General features: G+C 39.0%; 1 protein-coding gene across 6 annotated transcripts in view; it reads right to left on the bottom strand.

The window, feature by feature from the left end:
- The window catches only part of osbpl3b (oxysterol binding protein-like 3b), a 30,576-nt gene extending 16,493 nt beyond the window's left edge, over window positions 1-14,083 (bottom strand). For 3 of the 6 annotated variants that reach the window (XM_068324269.1, XM_068324274.1, XM_068324275.1), the window contains exon 1: window positions 13,947-14,082. The gene's annotated coding sequence lies outside the window, so the exon portion shown is untranslated. Of the gene's footprint in view, window positions 1-9,964; window positions 10,284-13,946 lie in introns of all 6 variants that reach the window. The other 3 variants (XM_068324272.1, XM_068324273.1, XM_068324270.1) reach the window with 2 other exon arrangements.
- Window positions 14,084-16,453: the final 2,370 nt, after the last annotated feature.

Below are 16,453 nucleotides of genomic sequence, written 5' to 3'. Positions count from 1 at the left end.
CTGAGCCAAAATGCAAATCACGTCTGACAGCTGTTTCCTAAGAATAATTATGTCAAGACTTGCCCTGATACTCTGGCAAGCTGTAGTGAACATTTTTCACACTTCCCTCTTTCCTTATTTATTAGACAAAATAATTACTTGATTAACTGAAAACATCTGCCCAAAGATCTGCCATATAACGGTCAATATCCTGTACGATATTACGGATGCAATAATAGGTGGAAATTTATTAAGTCAAATTATTTCAAATCTGAAACATAGTGACGGGAGCTCCAGTATCTCCCTTTGAGAGGTACCGGAGTGGGAAGTAGTGTCTCTAGGAGGTACAGAGCAAGCTACTCCATTTGTCCTGAAGTACAGTACTTATGTTAAGTGCTGACATTCCACCGTAGATACACGTTCAGCTGAGTATAAATTAAGCACTATGTTGTCAGTGAGTATCTGTCATCTCTCTCTGAAGCTCTATTACAACCCCAAGGCTCAAAATGTAATGCTAACTCCAACCCTAAATCTTACCTTAATCCTAGCCCTAACTCTATCTCTATCTTTATCTCTAACTCTAACTCCAACTCTAACTCTAACTAACTCTAACTCTAACTCTAACTCTAACTCTAACTCTAACTCTAACTCTAACTCTAACCACTGATACTGCACAGTGGCTCCACAACAATAGTGCTGAATAGATAAACGACGACTGTTATACAAAAAGAGAGACATGAGATCATCAGTGAAATATAATATCATCACCTCAGCCCCTAGTGAAAATAACCGGGCCTCTTTAGGATGTGACAGCCTTCAGTAAACTGGCACACTTCACACAGACTCATCAACAATATGTGCTCGGTCTGCCATGTCGGCACAGAGAACCATATTTTGTTAATGCACTGTGAGTGACAGTCTGTCATATTAGAGAAAGCTGCTAACACCCTGGCATGAGACATCCAAATCATGAACACCAGGTGGGAGAAAGTAGCAGCCATTTCTTTTGATGAGTATAACAAATGGCCTTAATTGTATGTATTAAATATGCAGCTATTTGTTTGATTTGTTAAATAGGAATATTTTGTATCATGTCAACCAATCACTGACATTTGTTTAATAAACCTATAAAAATATTATTAAGAATAATTGGGCGGCACAGTGGCGCAGCGGGGAGCATTGTTGCTTGACACAAGACGGTTTCAGGTTGGAGTCCTGTTCTGTGTGTGTTTGTGTGTTCTCTCCATGTCTGTGGGGGTTCTCTCCAGGTTCTCCGGTTTCCTCCCACCTCCAAAAACATGCTCTTCAGGGTGATTGGTTCCGTGATGCCCTAGCATCTTGTGTAGAGTATCTCCCCGGCTCGTGCTCCTAAGTCCACTAACTTACCGGAGGAAGCGGTATGGAAAATAAATGAATGTATATAACAGAGAATTCAAGCACATTTTAGGATTTTTAAGTGAACAGACTACATTCTCCATCAAATATGTTTTATTTGAATCAATAAAAATACTAGTGTTTCATTGTTTTCTGAAATGTCGGACTAAATCAGGTCTGTAACGTACTGACCACCACTATGAAGCATAAGCAAGGTTAATTCAATTACGTGCTCAACATCCATAAGCTTTGTGCTGTGTAGTCAAAAAAAAAAACAGCTCTTCATCAAATGCTCAACCACCGCCTTGTGTTTGTGGACCACAGGCTGTTTACACCGTAGCCATGCCAACAAAGGAAAGTGACAGCAAACAAACAAGAGGGCTCAAGCAGCAGTGCATCTCTACGTGGACCTGACCAAGGAAGGTCAAAAAATGAATGAGTCACAAAACTACTGTGATTTATGGAACATTAAATGTAATCTATCTATAGAGCATATGTGTCACACCAGCCTGAGACACTTCAGGAAATCCTTTCATCTGATGCAACAACACCATTTGTAGACTCTACCCCAAGGTGACGGCAGTATCAGGCTTAGCAGATCTGGTACTTAACCTTTTAAACTGAAGAGCACATGATAAAAGACAGGAATTAAGAAATGCAGTAAGTGGTTGTAATGACACTGTTATTAGATTACAGAGTGGTACAACACGAGTTGGATTACTGTTAGTATGAGTATTTTGTCATCACCTGACCCAAGAGAAAATTAGACACATGGAAACACAGCAGTCTGATATGAAGACAGTACAGGTCTATTACATGTGGCTGTAGCTGTGCTCTTGTGAAATAACAGTCTTACCTGACACCCCAGCTTGGAAACTAAAAAGCACTTAGAGAATCCAGTGCAGAGTCATGATTGAATTGTATGCTGCCACCAAAGACAGAGCACACTGTGGTATTTCAGCTCAGATCTGGTGTCGACCAAATGACGTAATAGATACAGCACTGTGGAGCCCTGCTCTAGTATTGGAACAATGTGTTTATCAACCAGAGTTTATTAGTTATCAATAAAAAATAGTACCAAGTGAGTTAAAAAAAAATGCATGTGGATGTCATTGAATCCTCATCACAGGTATAGACATATCGGTAGATCTCCGTCTCTCTCCATTACTGTCCTGTGGTCCAATACATATTACTCCTTCCAAATATACTTCATAATTAATCTCCCAAATCTGGCCTGTGATCTGGTTGCAATTCCTCATTATGATGGACCATCATGAGTTGTTCATGCATCAACATTAATGATCTACTTTTATTGCAAAGAAGAAAATGAAAAGATGGGTTGATTATACCCCATATACACCTGTGATATACAGAAAAGGGTAATGCTATATGTCACTTTTAGCAGGTCTGAAAAGACAACAAACAAAAGTGGGCGATCACATAACCTCTTTCAATGTAAGCAGGGATGTGACAGGTGGTGAATGCTGAGCGCAGGTGACTAGCGGCTAAAAGAAACAGAAGGGATCCAATGAAGAGAAAGCTGCTGAGATCAGAGGACAAACACACACCATAGGTCCTGCAATGTAGGTATACATGTTAGTGTGTGTGTGTGTGTGTGTGTGTGTGTGTGTGTGTGTGTGTGCGCGCGCGTGTGTGTGTTCTGTGTGTTGGCCCTGTAGGGATGAAGGGATGAAGTGCTGACTGCTATATTTGAATAAAAAAGTCTTGCGTAAAGAACGTTTCCATGAAATGATTCATGTAAACCATTAAATTAAAGTCCTGTCAGGCAATATGGGTGTAAATCCACATCACAATATTTGTCACAGCCATAACCTCTATCATGATACATGTGGCCCCAATGATATGGGATTCAAAAGTCATGTGTATAAAAACTTTTTGTTTATTGTATTTCTGTTAAAAAAAAAGTTTCGTTTAATATAGTTATAGAATTATAATATATTCTTTAGTATGTGAAACACATCATAATAATGATTTAAGATCTACTGCTGGAACACATTTTACTTAGATTTAATTTATGATTCATAATGTCATTATTTAAACTTCATATATTATAAAGAATTATAATATACATCTATATATTATAAAGAATTATTTTCTAGGTTGGATGAAGTTAAGAAAAATACAGACCTATATAAAGATGCAATGTTATTATACATCTCTTCAGAAAACCTGCACATTAGAGTAAAATTATTTCTGTCAAAGTCAAAAATGCACATCTAATGCTTTACCCTGCCGTCAAAGCAGATATATACATTTGATGTTGTTTTTAAAGTGCTGCTTACATAAGGGGTAAATGGCCATTGTGGAGAGCTGACAGCTATCCCTTGTGTGCGAAATGACTGCACAAAGACACTTTGACTTCCCACGGCACTAACAATGCAGCAGGACCTAATAATGCTAACAAGGGCTCAGTGTTTGTCTTGCTGTGAGCCACCATGCATGCTAGCGGGACCTCTTCCAAGTGGAAAAACATTGAGGGCACAATGATCAGGCAAGTTGAAACACTGAGAATTCGTTTTACTTTTGATCAAATACAGTCCACCCAGTCAATGCAAAATCTTAAACTTCAATCCTGAATATCTAGCAAAGGCAAAGGGAGCTTTGACTTGTGTGCAATTATTGGCAACTATAAGTGTGAGAATTATTATGCAACATGAAAAAATAAAATGTTCCCATCTAATTTGTTTACATTCATTTATGAGTATGAAAATTTGAAAATATTCATGAAAAGAACAATAACGACAAGATATTAATATGTCTATTCATTGTACATGCTATGCGTTGTAAACCTACACATTTTCCTACTACGATTCATTGAAATGTCTGCTGAGCTGCCAATCATTCCACTTTACTGCGTGTGAATGAAGCCTGTTCTGTTTTACTCTCGGCGGTGACAGGAGATCGCTGACTGTCCTGCTTGTCTCTCCTCACAAAATGTCCATCCTATTGATCACTCATTTGACTGCCAGACAGCAACAATAGATTTCATGAAAAGGTTTTTCATATTGTTATATTGAACCTTTCTTTAGCCTAAATGATCAATTTTAGGGCACTAAGGATGACAGTGTTGGACTTGGTTGCTCAGTTTATCCCTTTGGCTGTAACTGAAACCAGTTCTTATGGATCAATTAGTGGATTATTTCACAGTAAATACTGACTCGTTCTTTGTTTTTATATCATTTTAAGTATTTGTGACTGTTATTTTGGTGCTACAAGACGTGAAATGCTGGACAGTAACACTATCTTTAAAAAAACTAACAATGAAATTCGGTCGAGACTGAGCCATAAGCCATGAAGGAACTACACATGTATAACACGTCCTTTCTGAATCAGTATCACTAAATACCCAGAAGATCCGCTACAGGCAAGTAATGCAAACTTAACCACAAAGCATTTTACTAACACTGTCTTTGTTTGACATTTGTTTGACATTACAGGAAAATGTAAACACTTTTCACGCAAGCTAAACAGACATCTAGGATGTTTTGGGCCTTGACATGGTTTTTAGTTTTGCACAGTACTTTTGCTGATGTCTGATCGTCATTCACCTGTAGTGTCAGACACAAGCTGGAGATGATTTATTGTACATTCAACACTGCATTACCTAGATTGGCAGAACTTTTGTAGCATATTTTGTAAATGTTCCTCTGTCCTTTTACTGTATGTATAGAGTCTACTGAAGGGCTGACAAGCTTAACAGGCTTCTAGGTACCATTAAAATACCCCTCACCAAAATAAACTTCTCCTATTTGAATTCCCACAGAGTATTCTTGTGAAAAAGAGTCATGTTTGCAAAAATGAAGGCAGGCTGATGCACCAGAGTAAATAAAAACTGTGGAATGGAGTATATAACACACTCCCACTGCTCAGATATATGAAGTAAGAGCAGAGGGAGAGGAACTTATTCTAGGAGAGAGACTTTACTGATGGACTTCAGCAATGACAAGTGAGGGAAAAGGTACTTCAGCTTTTCAAGAGGCTGGCAATGTCCCTGGTGAAAAATAAGTCATTTTAAAATACACAACCTTTGTTAAGTTGATTTGGTTTTACATTTGTAAACCCATTACTGTATATACATTATGTTTATATAAGCACAGACAATATTCCATGTGCAAGACCCAGTTTTGATAAAATTGCATGATTTAAAACTGAATGACAATACATTTCCAAAAGAACAGCCCCACATGCTTATGAGGTACATACATATAAAATAGCTGTTGTTTATGTATGAATGAAATATGGGAACATTTTATTTTATTAGATAAAAGGAATGGATTCTCACCTAAAATTAAATCTAAAGAGCTTTCCTCTGATGTGTGATTGGCTGGATGGATAAAACAAGTTTACCTGAAGAAAATCTATTCTGATTTAAAAAACCTTCAGGGGGCAAAACATAATCTGATCTTTTCTCTGGTTACCAGCTTTGAAACAATGATTGTGAAAACAACAATGGGCTTCTGTGTCCACAAGTAAACTGTTGTTTATTTGTAGCCAAGCAGCCATTCTTCCTAATAAAATGCATTAGCAAACTGGCAACTCTGGTGTGGAAAGCAATTTACCTTTTGTCTGATTGTTGAATCCATCCATCTGAATAAACCTAAATCAGAAGCACCTTTGCTTAAATTTAGATTGACTTTTATTTTACTCTGCAGGACAAACTCATCAGAAGCCAGTTTGTCAGCACACAATTTGCTTGGAAACAACAGAGTCATTAGAAACATTTTAGATAGCTGCTGCCCACCAATGGAGACACTCTTGGCTCTCATTTTGTTGCATCTCAAAGCTGCTTTAATAACAGTAATCTTATTACATCTGTGCATTACCCTACAGTGGTGATTCAACTTTGTGTTGCTTCTTTTTACATTAAAGAATTGCAGAACAACACTCTCTTGAAGGTGGATAGAAACTGTGAAAAAAACAAAGAAGGAAAACAAAAAAATCTCCCAATATTTTCACTCTATTCTTATTCCATTTGTTCTAGCAAATTTTAAATGAAGAAAATATCAAAGATATACAATAAAAATGATTTCAAATTCATTTTATCGAGTAAAGCCCAAATCTTGAAATATTTTCTAGAATACGCCACTTTATTAAACTGCCATGTTTATCAATCCTTCTGAAAAAAGAAAAGAAATAAAACACAAATTTGCATTTTTTTGTGTTTGAATTTCTTTCATTTTTGCAGTATTTGCCCAAGGAATTGCCCAAGTCTCATTATACCATGTATAGTGAAAATAAAAAGCTTTCTATTCTATTTTTGTGCACGCAAAATCAAAATGCATATGTCTAATCCTATTTGTGATGTAGAACTCTCAAAAGTTCCTACGTCGGATGTAATATTTTGGCTTTAGATAAAGTTATTCAGATATTGTATGGTATTGTATGAGGAAGTCTGGAGTGGCAGAGAAGTATGTTAGAGCGGTGCAGGACATGTATGAGGACTGTAAGACAGTGGTGAGGTGTGCTGTAGGTGTGACAGAGGAGTTCAAGGTGGAGGTGGGACTGCAATAGGGGTCAGCTCTGAGCCCCTTCTTGTTCGCTATGGTGATGGACAGGCTGACAGACGAGGTTAGACAGGAATCTACATGGACTATGATGTTTGCAGATGACATTGTGATCTGTAGTGAGAGCAGGGAACAAGTGGAGGAGAAGCTAGAGAGGTGGAGGTTTGTCCTGGAAAGGAGAGGAATGAAGGTTAGCTGCAGTACGACAGAGTACATGTGTGTGAATGAGAGGGACCCAAGTGGAAGAGTAAGAGAGATCAAGAAGGCAGAGGATTTTAAGTACTTAGGCTCAACAGTCCAGAGCAATGGAGAGTGTGGAAAAGAGGTGAAGAAGCGTGTACAGGCAGGATGGAACGGGTGGAGGAAAGTGTCAGGTGTGATGTGTGATAGAAGAGTTTTAGCTAAAATGAAAGGAAAGGTGTACAAAACTGTGGTGAGACCAGCGATGTTGTTTGGCCTAGAGACAGTGTCACTGAGGAAAAGACAGGAGACAGAGCTGGAGGTAGTAGAGATGAAGATGCTGAGGTTCTCTCTGGGAGTGACCAGGAAGGATAGGATCAGGAATGAGTACATCAGAGGGACAGCACATGTTAGAGGTTTTGGAGATAAAGTCAGAGAGGCCAGACTGAGATGGTTTGGACATGTCCAGAGGAGAGATAGTGAATATATTGGTAGAAGGATGCTGAGTTTTGAACTGCCAGGCAAGAGGCCTAGAGGAAGACCAAAGAGGAGGTTTATGGGTGTAATGAGGGAAGACATGAAGGTAGCTGGTGTGAGAGAAGAGGATTCAAAGGACAGGGCTAGATGGAGGAAATTGATTCGCTGTGGCGACCCCTGAAGGGAAAAGCCCAAAGGAAAAGAAGAAGAAGACAAAGTTATTCAGAGAGTGAGAATGAGATTAGCCACTGTTAGTTTGTTTTATTTTATTTTATTTTATTTTATTTTATTTTATTTTATTTTAGTTTAGTTTAGTTTAGTTTATCACACCTTTTGTCTGGTTGCTCATTAAAATCTGGTCCAGGTCCCCATCGTATCAACAACTTTTGTGGAAATCCATTTTTGTATTGTTTGTGTAATAGGACCAAGCGATAAATGAACATTGGTGAAAACCTTGCCATAGCTGATGACAATTTAATTTTGAATGTTAAATTGTGCCATGATTGTAATTAGTTTCAGATGAAGCTCTTCATGGGTTACAATCAGAAAGAGGGTGTCTGTCACACTCCTGTCTGCCAGAGATTCCTCTTAAAAGACTTGTGAGAGTTATCGCAGTAACTAGAATAAGACAGATTAGTAGTTCCTGGTTTCTCCCAAGTTAGTCAGTTTTATCATGCAGAGCAATAAATCACCTTCAACCGCGCTAAAAAAACCTGCACTGCATCCTTCCCCAAACTGATCTATATGGTTCAGCAGCCATCTGCAGAATAGGGGCACCACAGAGTCTGGGAGTGTTTCCTTCTTAAAATATACTCTACAAGCAACATTGCAGGTCTGAATGGCAGCATCAGGGAGCCATTAGCTCAGAGGATTGACACAGAGAAAAAACTGGCTTTATCCCAGCATGAGATCTATTATTCATTAGTACATCTCTTCATCAAGCAGGGAAATGTTTGCCAGCCCAAGACTCTGTTTGTGTGTGTGTGTGTGTGTGTGTGTGTGTGTGTGCGTGCGTGCGTGCGTGCGTGCGTGCGTGCGTGCGTGCGTGCGTGCGTGTGTGTGTGCGGCCACACCTTTTCTGAAGGAGGCACACAGATGGTAACGCCTTTTTCTAATCTGCTTAAGGCATCATATTGAAAGGCTGCCAAAGCCAGAAGGACCCTCTCCAAAAACCAGACTCATGATGCTGAGCCTACAAGATGCCATCTATCTCCAATCTTACATTTTTAGCAATGCAAAATGGAGTTGGAAGCCTTCTCATCAAATTCACTTTAGAGTAAGTGCCTGTTGAGCTTTGATTGCAATAATGAGAAGCAAGTGTAGGCTTCTGTTGACGACTTTTGTCTGCATAGGATGTCTTTTCATTCATAGACTACTGCTTGACATATGACAACCTGTGTCACACTCTCAAAAACACCACACTGCATCCTGTTAATCAACCACATCCTCGTCACACTCCCTCCCTTCACACACCCTGTCCTCCCCTTCTCTATCTGTTTCTTTCTCTTTTCTGGTCGTAGTGTGGGAGGGGACCACTCCTTTGTTATTCTCTCATTGTGGTGGAGCCCCACAGCCTCATAACTCAACACTGGTTAATTAAGACATAGAGCCGAGGCACAGCATAGGTCAACACTCCGACAAAAAAATGGGGTAAAGCATCAGTGAGACACCACGCATGGAACAAAGTACTCTTTGTGGTGACTCACATACAGAGACTTGTGTGATGGTTGCAATCCATTTGCTTTCCCCCCAGATGGCAGAATACAGCACTCACGACTTTACCACTGCTCTCATTATGATGCAGAGGAAGCATCTTCACCTCTATTCTCATATTAATTCAGAGGTGATGACGCAGACAGAGTAGAAGAAGATGACATTGGGAGGGTCCATGTCATTGACGGCATGCAACTCTTTCCTCGTGACAACAGACACGGCTACAAGCAAACAGGCCTAAAAATAATGAAATCATTTGCACCGCCGTGAGCATTCTGTTGGTCCTTTGAGTGCAGATATATTTAGACCTGCCGTCGTTTTATCTTACCTTCCTTTTATAGAAATGATGAACTGACTGAAAAGAGTCTCCACATTTTAAGGCTGAACTCACATCAGTCACAGAATGGAGTCTAGCTAAGCCTTTAGCATGGATGTACAATATCATAGGAGATAGACTGTCACCAGCAACAAGAGGCTGACTCAGATCACAGCTTCCTTCAACAGACTTAACGGGTGGGAGAGTTTACAAAAAACAGAACAAAACAGTTTTTATCTCTATTTGTGCTCTTGTGGTTTCAAAGCAGTTGTGTTTTGGAGGACAGTATTTGCATTGTGTGTTGTGAGGGACGTGATTACATCTCACCCACAGATCTTTGAAGCTGATCTGCAATTTCTATTTATAGAGTTTCATTGACCTAGTTTTGAGCTTTTGTTACCTTTTCGACAGCACGTTGGTGAAGTGGGTAGCACTGTCGCTGCGCATCAAGGCGGTTCTGGATTCGAGTCCCGCTCTGTGCAGAGTTTGCATGTTCTCCCCGTGTCTGCGTGGGTTCTGTCCTGGTTCTGCGGCTTCTTCCCGCCTCCAAAAATATGCGCTTCAGGTTGATTGGTCGGTTCAAATTGCCCCTAGGAGTGAGTGTGTGTGTGCGTGTTTGTCTGTGTCTCTGTGTGGCTTTGCGGTGCACTGGCGAGTTTCCCCTGCCTCACGCCCCTTGTCAGCTGGGATGGGCTCCAGCTCCCCGTGAACTGCCACAGCTAATGAAGGAGTAAGAAGATGAATGAATGAATGAATGAATGAATGTTACCTTTTCACTCACATTTCATCATCTGCACTGGACTGATGCAGGAGTGAATTGTAATGTTTTTGGGTTCTATTTTATTAGCTCTCACCATTTAGCAACTAGCCTTCAGTTACACAGGCACAGCAATTCTTAAACATGCTAACATGCTAAATACCATCATGTTTATATATAACAATGTATCCATTTATTCATTTTATTTTAAGTGCTTTATTTTACCAGAATTCTTTTTTTTCTTTCAGCTTTTCCCTTCAGGGGTCGCCACAGCGAATCAGTTGCCTCCATCTAACCCTGTCTTCTGCATCCTCTTCTCTCAGACCAACTACCTTCATGTCCTCTTTCACTACATCCATAAACCTCCTCTTTGGTCTTCCTCTAGGGCTCCTGCCTGGCAGTTCAAAACTCAGCATCCTTCTACCAATATATTCACGATCATGTCCAAACCATCTCAGTCTGGCCTCTCTGACTTTATCTCCAAAACCTCTAACATGTGCTGTCCCTCTGATGTACTCATTCCTGATCCTATCCTTCCTGGTCATTCCCAAAGAGAACCTCAGCATCTTCATCTCTGCTACCTCCAGCTCTGCCTCCTGTCTTTTCCTCAGTGACACTGTCTCTAGGCCAAACAACATCGCTGGTCTCACCACAGGTTTGTACATCTTTCCTTTCATTTTAGCTGAAACTCTTCTATCAATTACACACCTGACACTTACTCGTTCATTTCCCAAAATTATTTTTTACAAGGGGAGTTCATGCTAAGGCAAAAGATGTGACAGTAAAGAAAAGAAACACATTTTAAAGAAAAAATTTGGCCTACTAGTTTCCAAATCAATGTTTACAAGCACTGAGCAAAGAGGATATATCACATCTCTTGCAGTGATATATAACTGATGGTATGGAGGCAAAAGTGATAAAGCCCAAATAAAAACTTAATACAATAATCTCACCTAGTGATAGTTAATAGACATTTCTAACCAAAAGGATCACCTGGGACATGATGTATGGTCAATACCTAGAATATCTGGTGTCTAATGCTTTGTCCACCAGGGATGCTACATTTGATTAAACAGAAAAAATATGAGTTGACATTTGTTTGTGCTGCAAAAAATGTTTAAAACTTACGTGGCTCAGTATTTCAATTAGAATAAAGTGGTCAAAGCTCAAAAGTGACAGAAGTCTCTCTCTCTCTTATAAATATGAATCCACTGTGAACAAGCCAGGATGAAATGTGGCTGATTGTGTTGCAGATGGGGGGGGAAAGAGGTTCTAGCAGAATGTGAAGAGAATTAGGTGGTCATAATGTAGCAACGACAGCTGATGAGGAGTTGTAAGATCAGAGCCCAGTGCCCATTATTTGGCACAGGGATATGTCGTGATTTTTAAAAAGTTTTTTAAAGTTTGATTGTGAAATCCTCACAATAAACACTCAATAAACCCCCGCACACAGGCACACCCCCCCCCACACACACACACACACAGAGTTTACCATTCATTCAAACTTAAAACAAGTGAAGAGGGAAATTTCATATTCAGACTCAAAGCTTACATTATTTAAGTAAAAGACAGATTCCATCCTTGATGCTAGGAATTTTAATTAGTCATCCCTTTAAACCAAGAGTTGTTGCGGCGTTATTCTGATATGTGTTGTCCCAAAACGGTGTTAAGAAATCAGCCCTTGAGTCTCCGTCAGACTCTGAGCAGAAACATGTCATTAAAAATAAAACAACATATTATAAAACCAGTTACTGTATTCTAACTGAACAAAGGCAATGACTTGATAACAAGACTGAAACAGCCATTCCTACTCATCTGACAGAAGGAGAACCTGAGTATCACCACCATCATATGTGCTTACATATGACCCAAACAGCTTCTATCATTTATCAGCAAAAAAAGAAGAAGCTCAAGATAGATATTAAATTTAAGATCACACACACACACACACACATGTTGTCTTATTTTAGATCTATTACCTGTTTACATATGAAACCATGTGAATTATTTATTGTTCCTAGTGCTGGCACAAAAGGAGGCAACACCTGCCACATGCACAAGGTGCTCGCAGCAACTGCTGTGCTGGTCTTTTTTTAAATCTACCTTCTTCTTTCACTTGATATTCAGTGAATATTGTTTCATTTGAAAGTGGGTTCTACAACAGTGTTACACAGATTTCTGTATGACCATTAATTCTATATTTAGTGAGTTAAAACTTTTGGGATCACAGCTTTGCGTTGCATCTACTATCTCCATTGATGTATTAATCAATGGAAGGGAATTAGAGCAGGTAACTATCAACTGATTGGATATTTGTACAATATTTTTTTTTAACGGAAGAAGAAAGAGAGAGAGCAAGAAATAACGTTATTGATTCTATGTTGTACACACATCTATTCAGACATCCAGTCTGGTGCCACAAGAAACATTAACTCACTATGAAGTTTGTCTCATGAACCGCAGTACACGAAAACAGTTTAAAATATATGTTGTGCACTGACAAATATGATTTTCCATGATGGTGCATTCCACAGATTCTACCAATTCCTCTCCCTCCCCCCTCTTTGAGGATGACATGCAATTCAAAGTCATTTTTAGGCAGCACTGCTTTAACAAGTAACGCCTTGGTCTTAGTCAATAGACTTTTGCAGCCATATGTGGATTTATCCTTTAGCAGAGACCCTCTTTACTCCGTCTCAAAATAACCAGCAAATTTACACACTCTCCAAGTAGTCCCTATTGAACATGCTTTTTTCCAAAACACATCCAAAACACATACAGACCAGGCTGCCTGAAAAGCATCCTCTCCTGCACTGTTGACATAACACCCAGAGAGCTGAGATAACACTGTGTAATCCCTAAATTATGGCTTTGCAGTGAGGGAGCTGCAGTAATAATTCACAAAAAGAGACACATCGCTTTGACACGTCCATATTTTTAGGAGTGACACGTGACTGCAAAGTTTTGCTATAAGCCTCATGGGCATTATAAGAATAACACTTATTAAACCGTGTTCAAACAGATGTCTAATCATCAGTGTGCTTTTAACTTGCATGTTTCTCTTCTACCACAAAATGATTTTTTTTAAAATCCCGGATATTCACTGTGAAGTGACTGTGATGCTGAGCTCAAGCCCTGATTAAATCCTCACACACACCTACATCTACTCAGTGTGAGAGCTGCAGCCACGGATGAAGAAATATAGTATTATTCATAGTTTGGCCTGAGACTGGTTGCACTGAAAGCTCGCACTGTTATGGTGGAGACCTGCTGTATGGAAACTGAACTTAGAACAAGTTATTACTTATCAAGAGGAAGAGGAAGGGGTTCCGAGTTACCATGGAGACGGAAAGGGTCTGTATTTTATCCTCATACCTGTTGGGAAAACCCATCAGGAGAGTTTAAGTCCTTTAGCAGTTAAGTGTAGTCTAGTTCAAGGGGAACACTGACATTTTACAGCATAAATGCAAAAAACGCTTAAGTTGCATGATGCGTTTAAGAGAATTAACAGACGATGCGACACTATTTTTTTTTAGTGGAAACATGCTGTAAATGAAAGCTTTTAACGGAAATGGAAAAAGGACAGCTTTACCTGAAAACAAAACCAAAAAAAAACCGCACTCACCTTTCCAGAGGTATGGACGTGAATTCCAGGTGATGAGGGCGGAGATTGTGGATAATGTTGGATTTTGTAGCCTGAGGCAGGAAAACACGACCAATGAGGAGAAAGTCAAACACACAGCCTGCCAGCTCCCATCTGACATGTACACACAAGCATTAATTTCTTCACCGCTGTGAGGTGGAGACTGACACAAACTGAAATCCAATTAGAATACAGAACGAGTTAACGTCACCTCAAGGGGGCGGGGTTTATAGATGATATTTTTTCCCCCGTAATAAGCAGGCATGGACCCTATACATCGCTGTCACTGCTCTTTGGAGTCCACTTTTTAAATTATTATTATTTACTGAGATGACTTTCTCTTAAATTCCTGTCCATGTGTATAAAAGGGGATGGGATAAATATGTTCTGTCTTAATAACAATTGGTTTGTAAAATGACGAGAAACCCTTCTTTAGAAAACTGAAATGAGGAATATTGAAGTGACACATGGAGAGGTTCTAAAACGGTCGTATAGCTCCCCCTGCTGGAATAAAGACGAATCACAGTTTTTGATCGTGGTTGAGGCACCAACATTGTCTTGTCAAAGAAGCAGGATAGACATCCGCTGAAATTACATTTATTGCGTGAGTAAGAACGATTGTTGCATATTTCTGTTTAAGTGGCCTTGAACGTGACATAATTGTTCCAAATGTAGGTATGTTACATATGCATAATAACAAAACAAAAAAACAAAAAAAATCACACAAAAAAATCCACTTTATTTTGGTTACCCTCAAAGAAATTGCCACACAGAAATAGAACCCGAAAGAGCCTCTCAATTCTATATTGTCTGCGATGTTCGGCAAGAAAATTGTCAGTACCTGTGGTCCGTTCTACTGTGAGAGCCATTATCATTGGGTTCTTTTTATCCAGAAAATCCAAATGAGAGGCTGTTATATCATTCAAGGCTGCAGGCTTACTGTTCAAGGACATGCTTTTACAAAAAGAAAGAAAGAAAAACACCTTTTACAGAAAGTCAGTCTAACTGCAACAGATTTTGAGTGAAAAGGCATGTTTTCCTTTCATACTGGGTGAGCCACAAGGTTACTGCAGCACCGGTAAAAAGAGAGAAGGATTCCATAACACAGTCAGCACAATTGTTTGTGGTGAACTCTATGACACATTTGTGTGGAAAGGAAAAGAAAAATCATCTGTATACAAATGTCCTCCACTGTTCAGTGAAACCAGAGTACAGATCAATTTAGTTCTGCTGCATTAAGAATTCACTACTACTGAATGCTCCATCTCTTTGGTAGGTACAGTTGACTGAACACAAGAACACAGTGAGGTGAGTGCTAAGGCTCTGCCTTTAAATTTCACCCATAGTATCACTAGATGTGTCTCATGAGTACTTTATGTACATCCTAAATTCAAATAAATATTTCCAAATCACCCAACTGTGAAATACTGAGTGTGTTAAACAGTAAAAAAATTAAAGTCTGGAAATTTGTTTCAAATAAATTCTCACTCTTTGTTTTGTTGTCCAGCTCGTATACTTTCAGACTGACAAGCAACTTCATATCATATTGTGTGATTCAACCAGAACGTTAAATTGGAACACCTCTGAATGTGTTCCTTCCAAACAGCATCCTTTGAAACCGTCTGCTTGAAAGTATCAATATTTTCCGGGTTCAAATTAATTCAGAAAGAAAATGTAAATGCACACATTTAAAAAAAAAATATGTTCAAGCTTTTCCAAATCAGATTTTTAAAAATTTCTATTATCTGAATTAAGGATTTGAATAAATTAAATTTTATCATTAGATTACAGATTCAAGGATGTTCATGTTTGTCGTGTAAAGACATCAGACCAGATGGATTCTGGGATCACACGATCTGACTCATCCAAACAGAGCAGCCTTAACAGACTGATTAACTGATAACCTTGATGAATTCTTCCTGAATCGTGTATCTGAATTCTATCTAACTTTCCTGTGATAATTAAAATCAACTTCAATGCAGAGAATTTAGCCAATTAATTTTTATTTGGCTTTATTTTCTTAAGACCATATAAACATAACTGAACAAAATACATGCACACATATCATATGCAGTAAAAACGCAAACACACTACAGTATATCGACACACACAAATGTGCCTGTATACAGATGTATGCACAGGCCCCTATACATGTGCTCAGCATGATCCATGCGTGATCCTATTCCATGATTATTCTGCATCTTTTACAGTCAAAAGGAAAAAATCTTTACCATGAATTCATCGCAGTTAAATAAATCACAACTTTCCGCTGACAGGTAAGTCATTTTGACCAGTGGGGTATCATTACTGTACCACTTAGTCAACGTGGTAAATTCAAATTTAGATTAAAGTAAAATATGCAAATGATAAACTACGTTTAGCATTAACAACTGAATTGTGATGGTTTCAGTTCCATCCAGGACTGTTTTGTCCATTCAGTCATCCACGGAGGTAGTAACAGTTAATCCCATAGAAATCGTGTTTTTTCC

The sequence above is a fragment of the Antennarius striatus genome, chromosome 9, assembly GCF_040054535.1.
Source record: "Antennarius striatus isolate MH-2024 chromosome 9, ASM4005453v1, whole genome shotgun sequence".
NCBI lineage: Eukaryota > Metazoa > Chordata > Actinopteri > Lophiiformes > Antennariidae > Antennarius > Antennarius striatus.
This window is presented reverse-complemented; position numbering and strand designations above follow the sequence as displayed.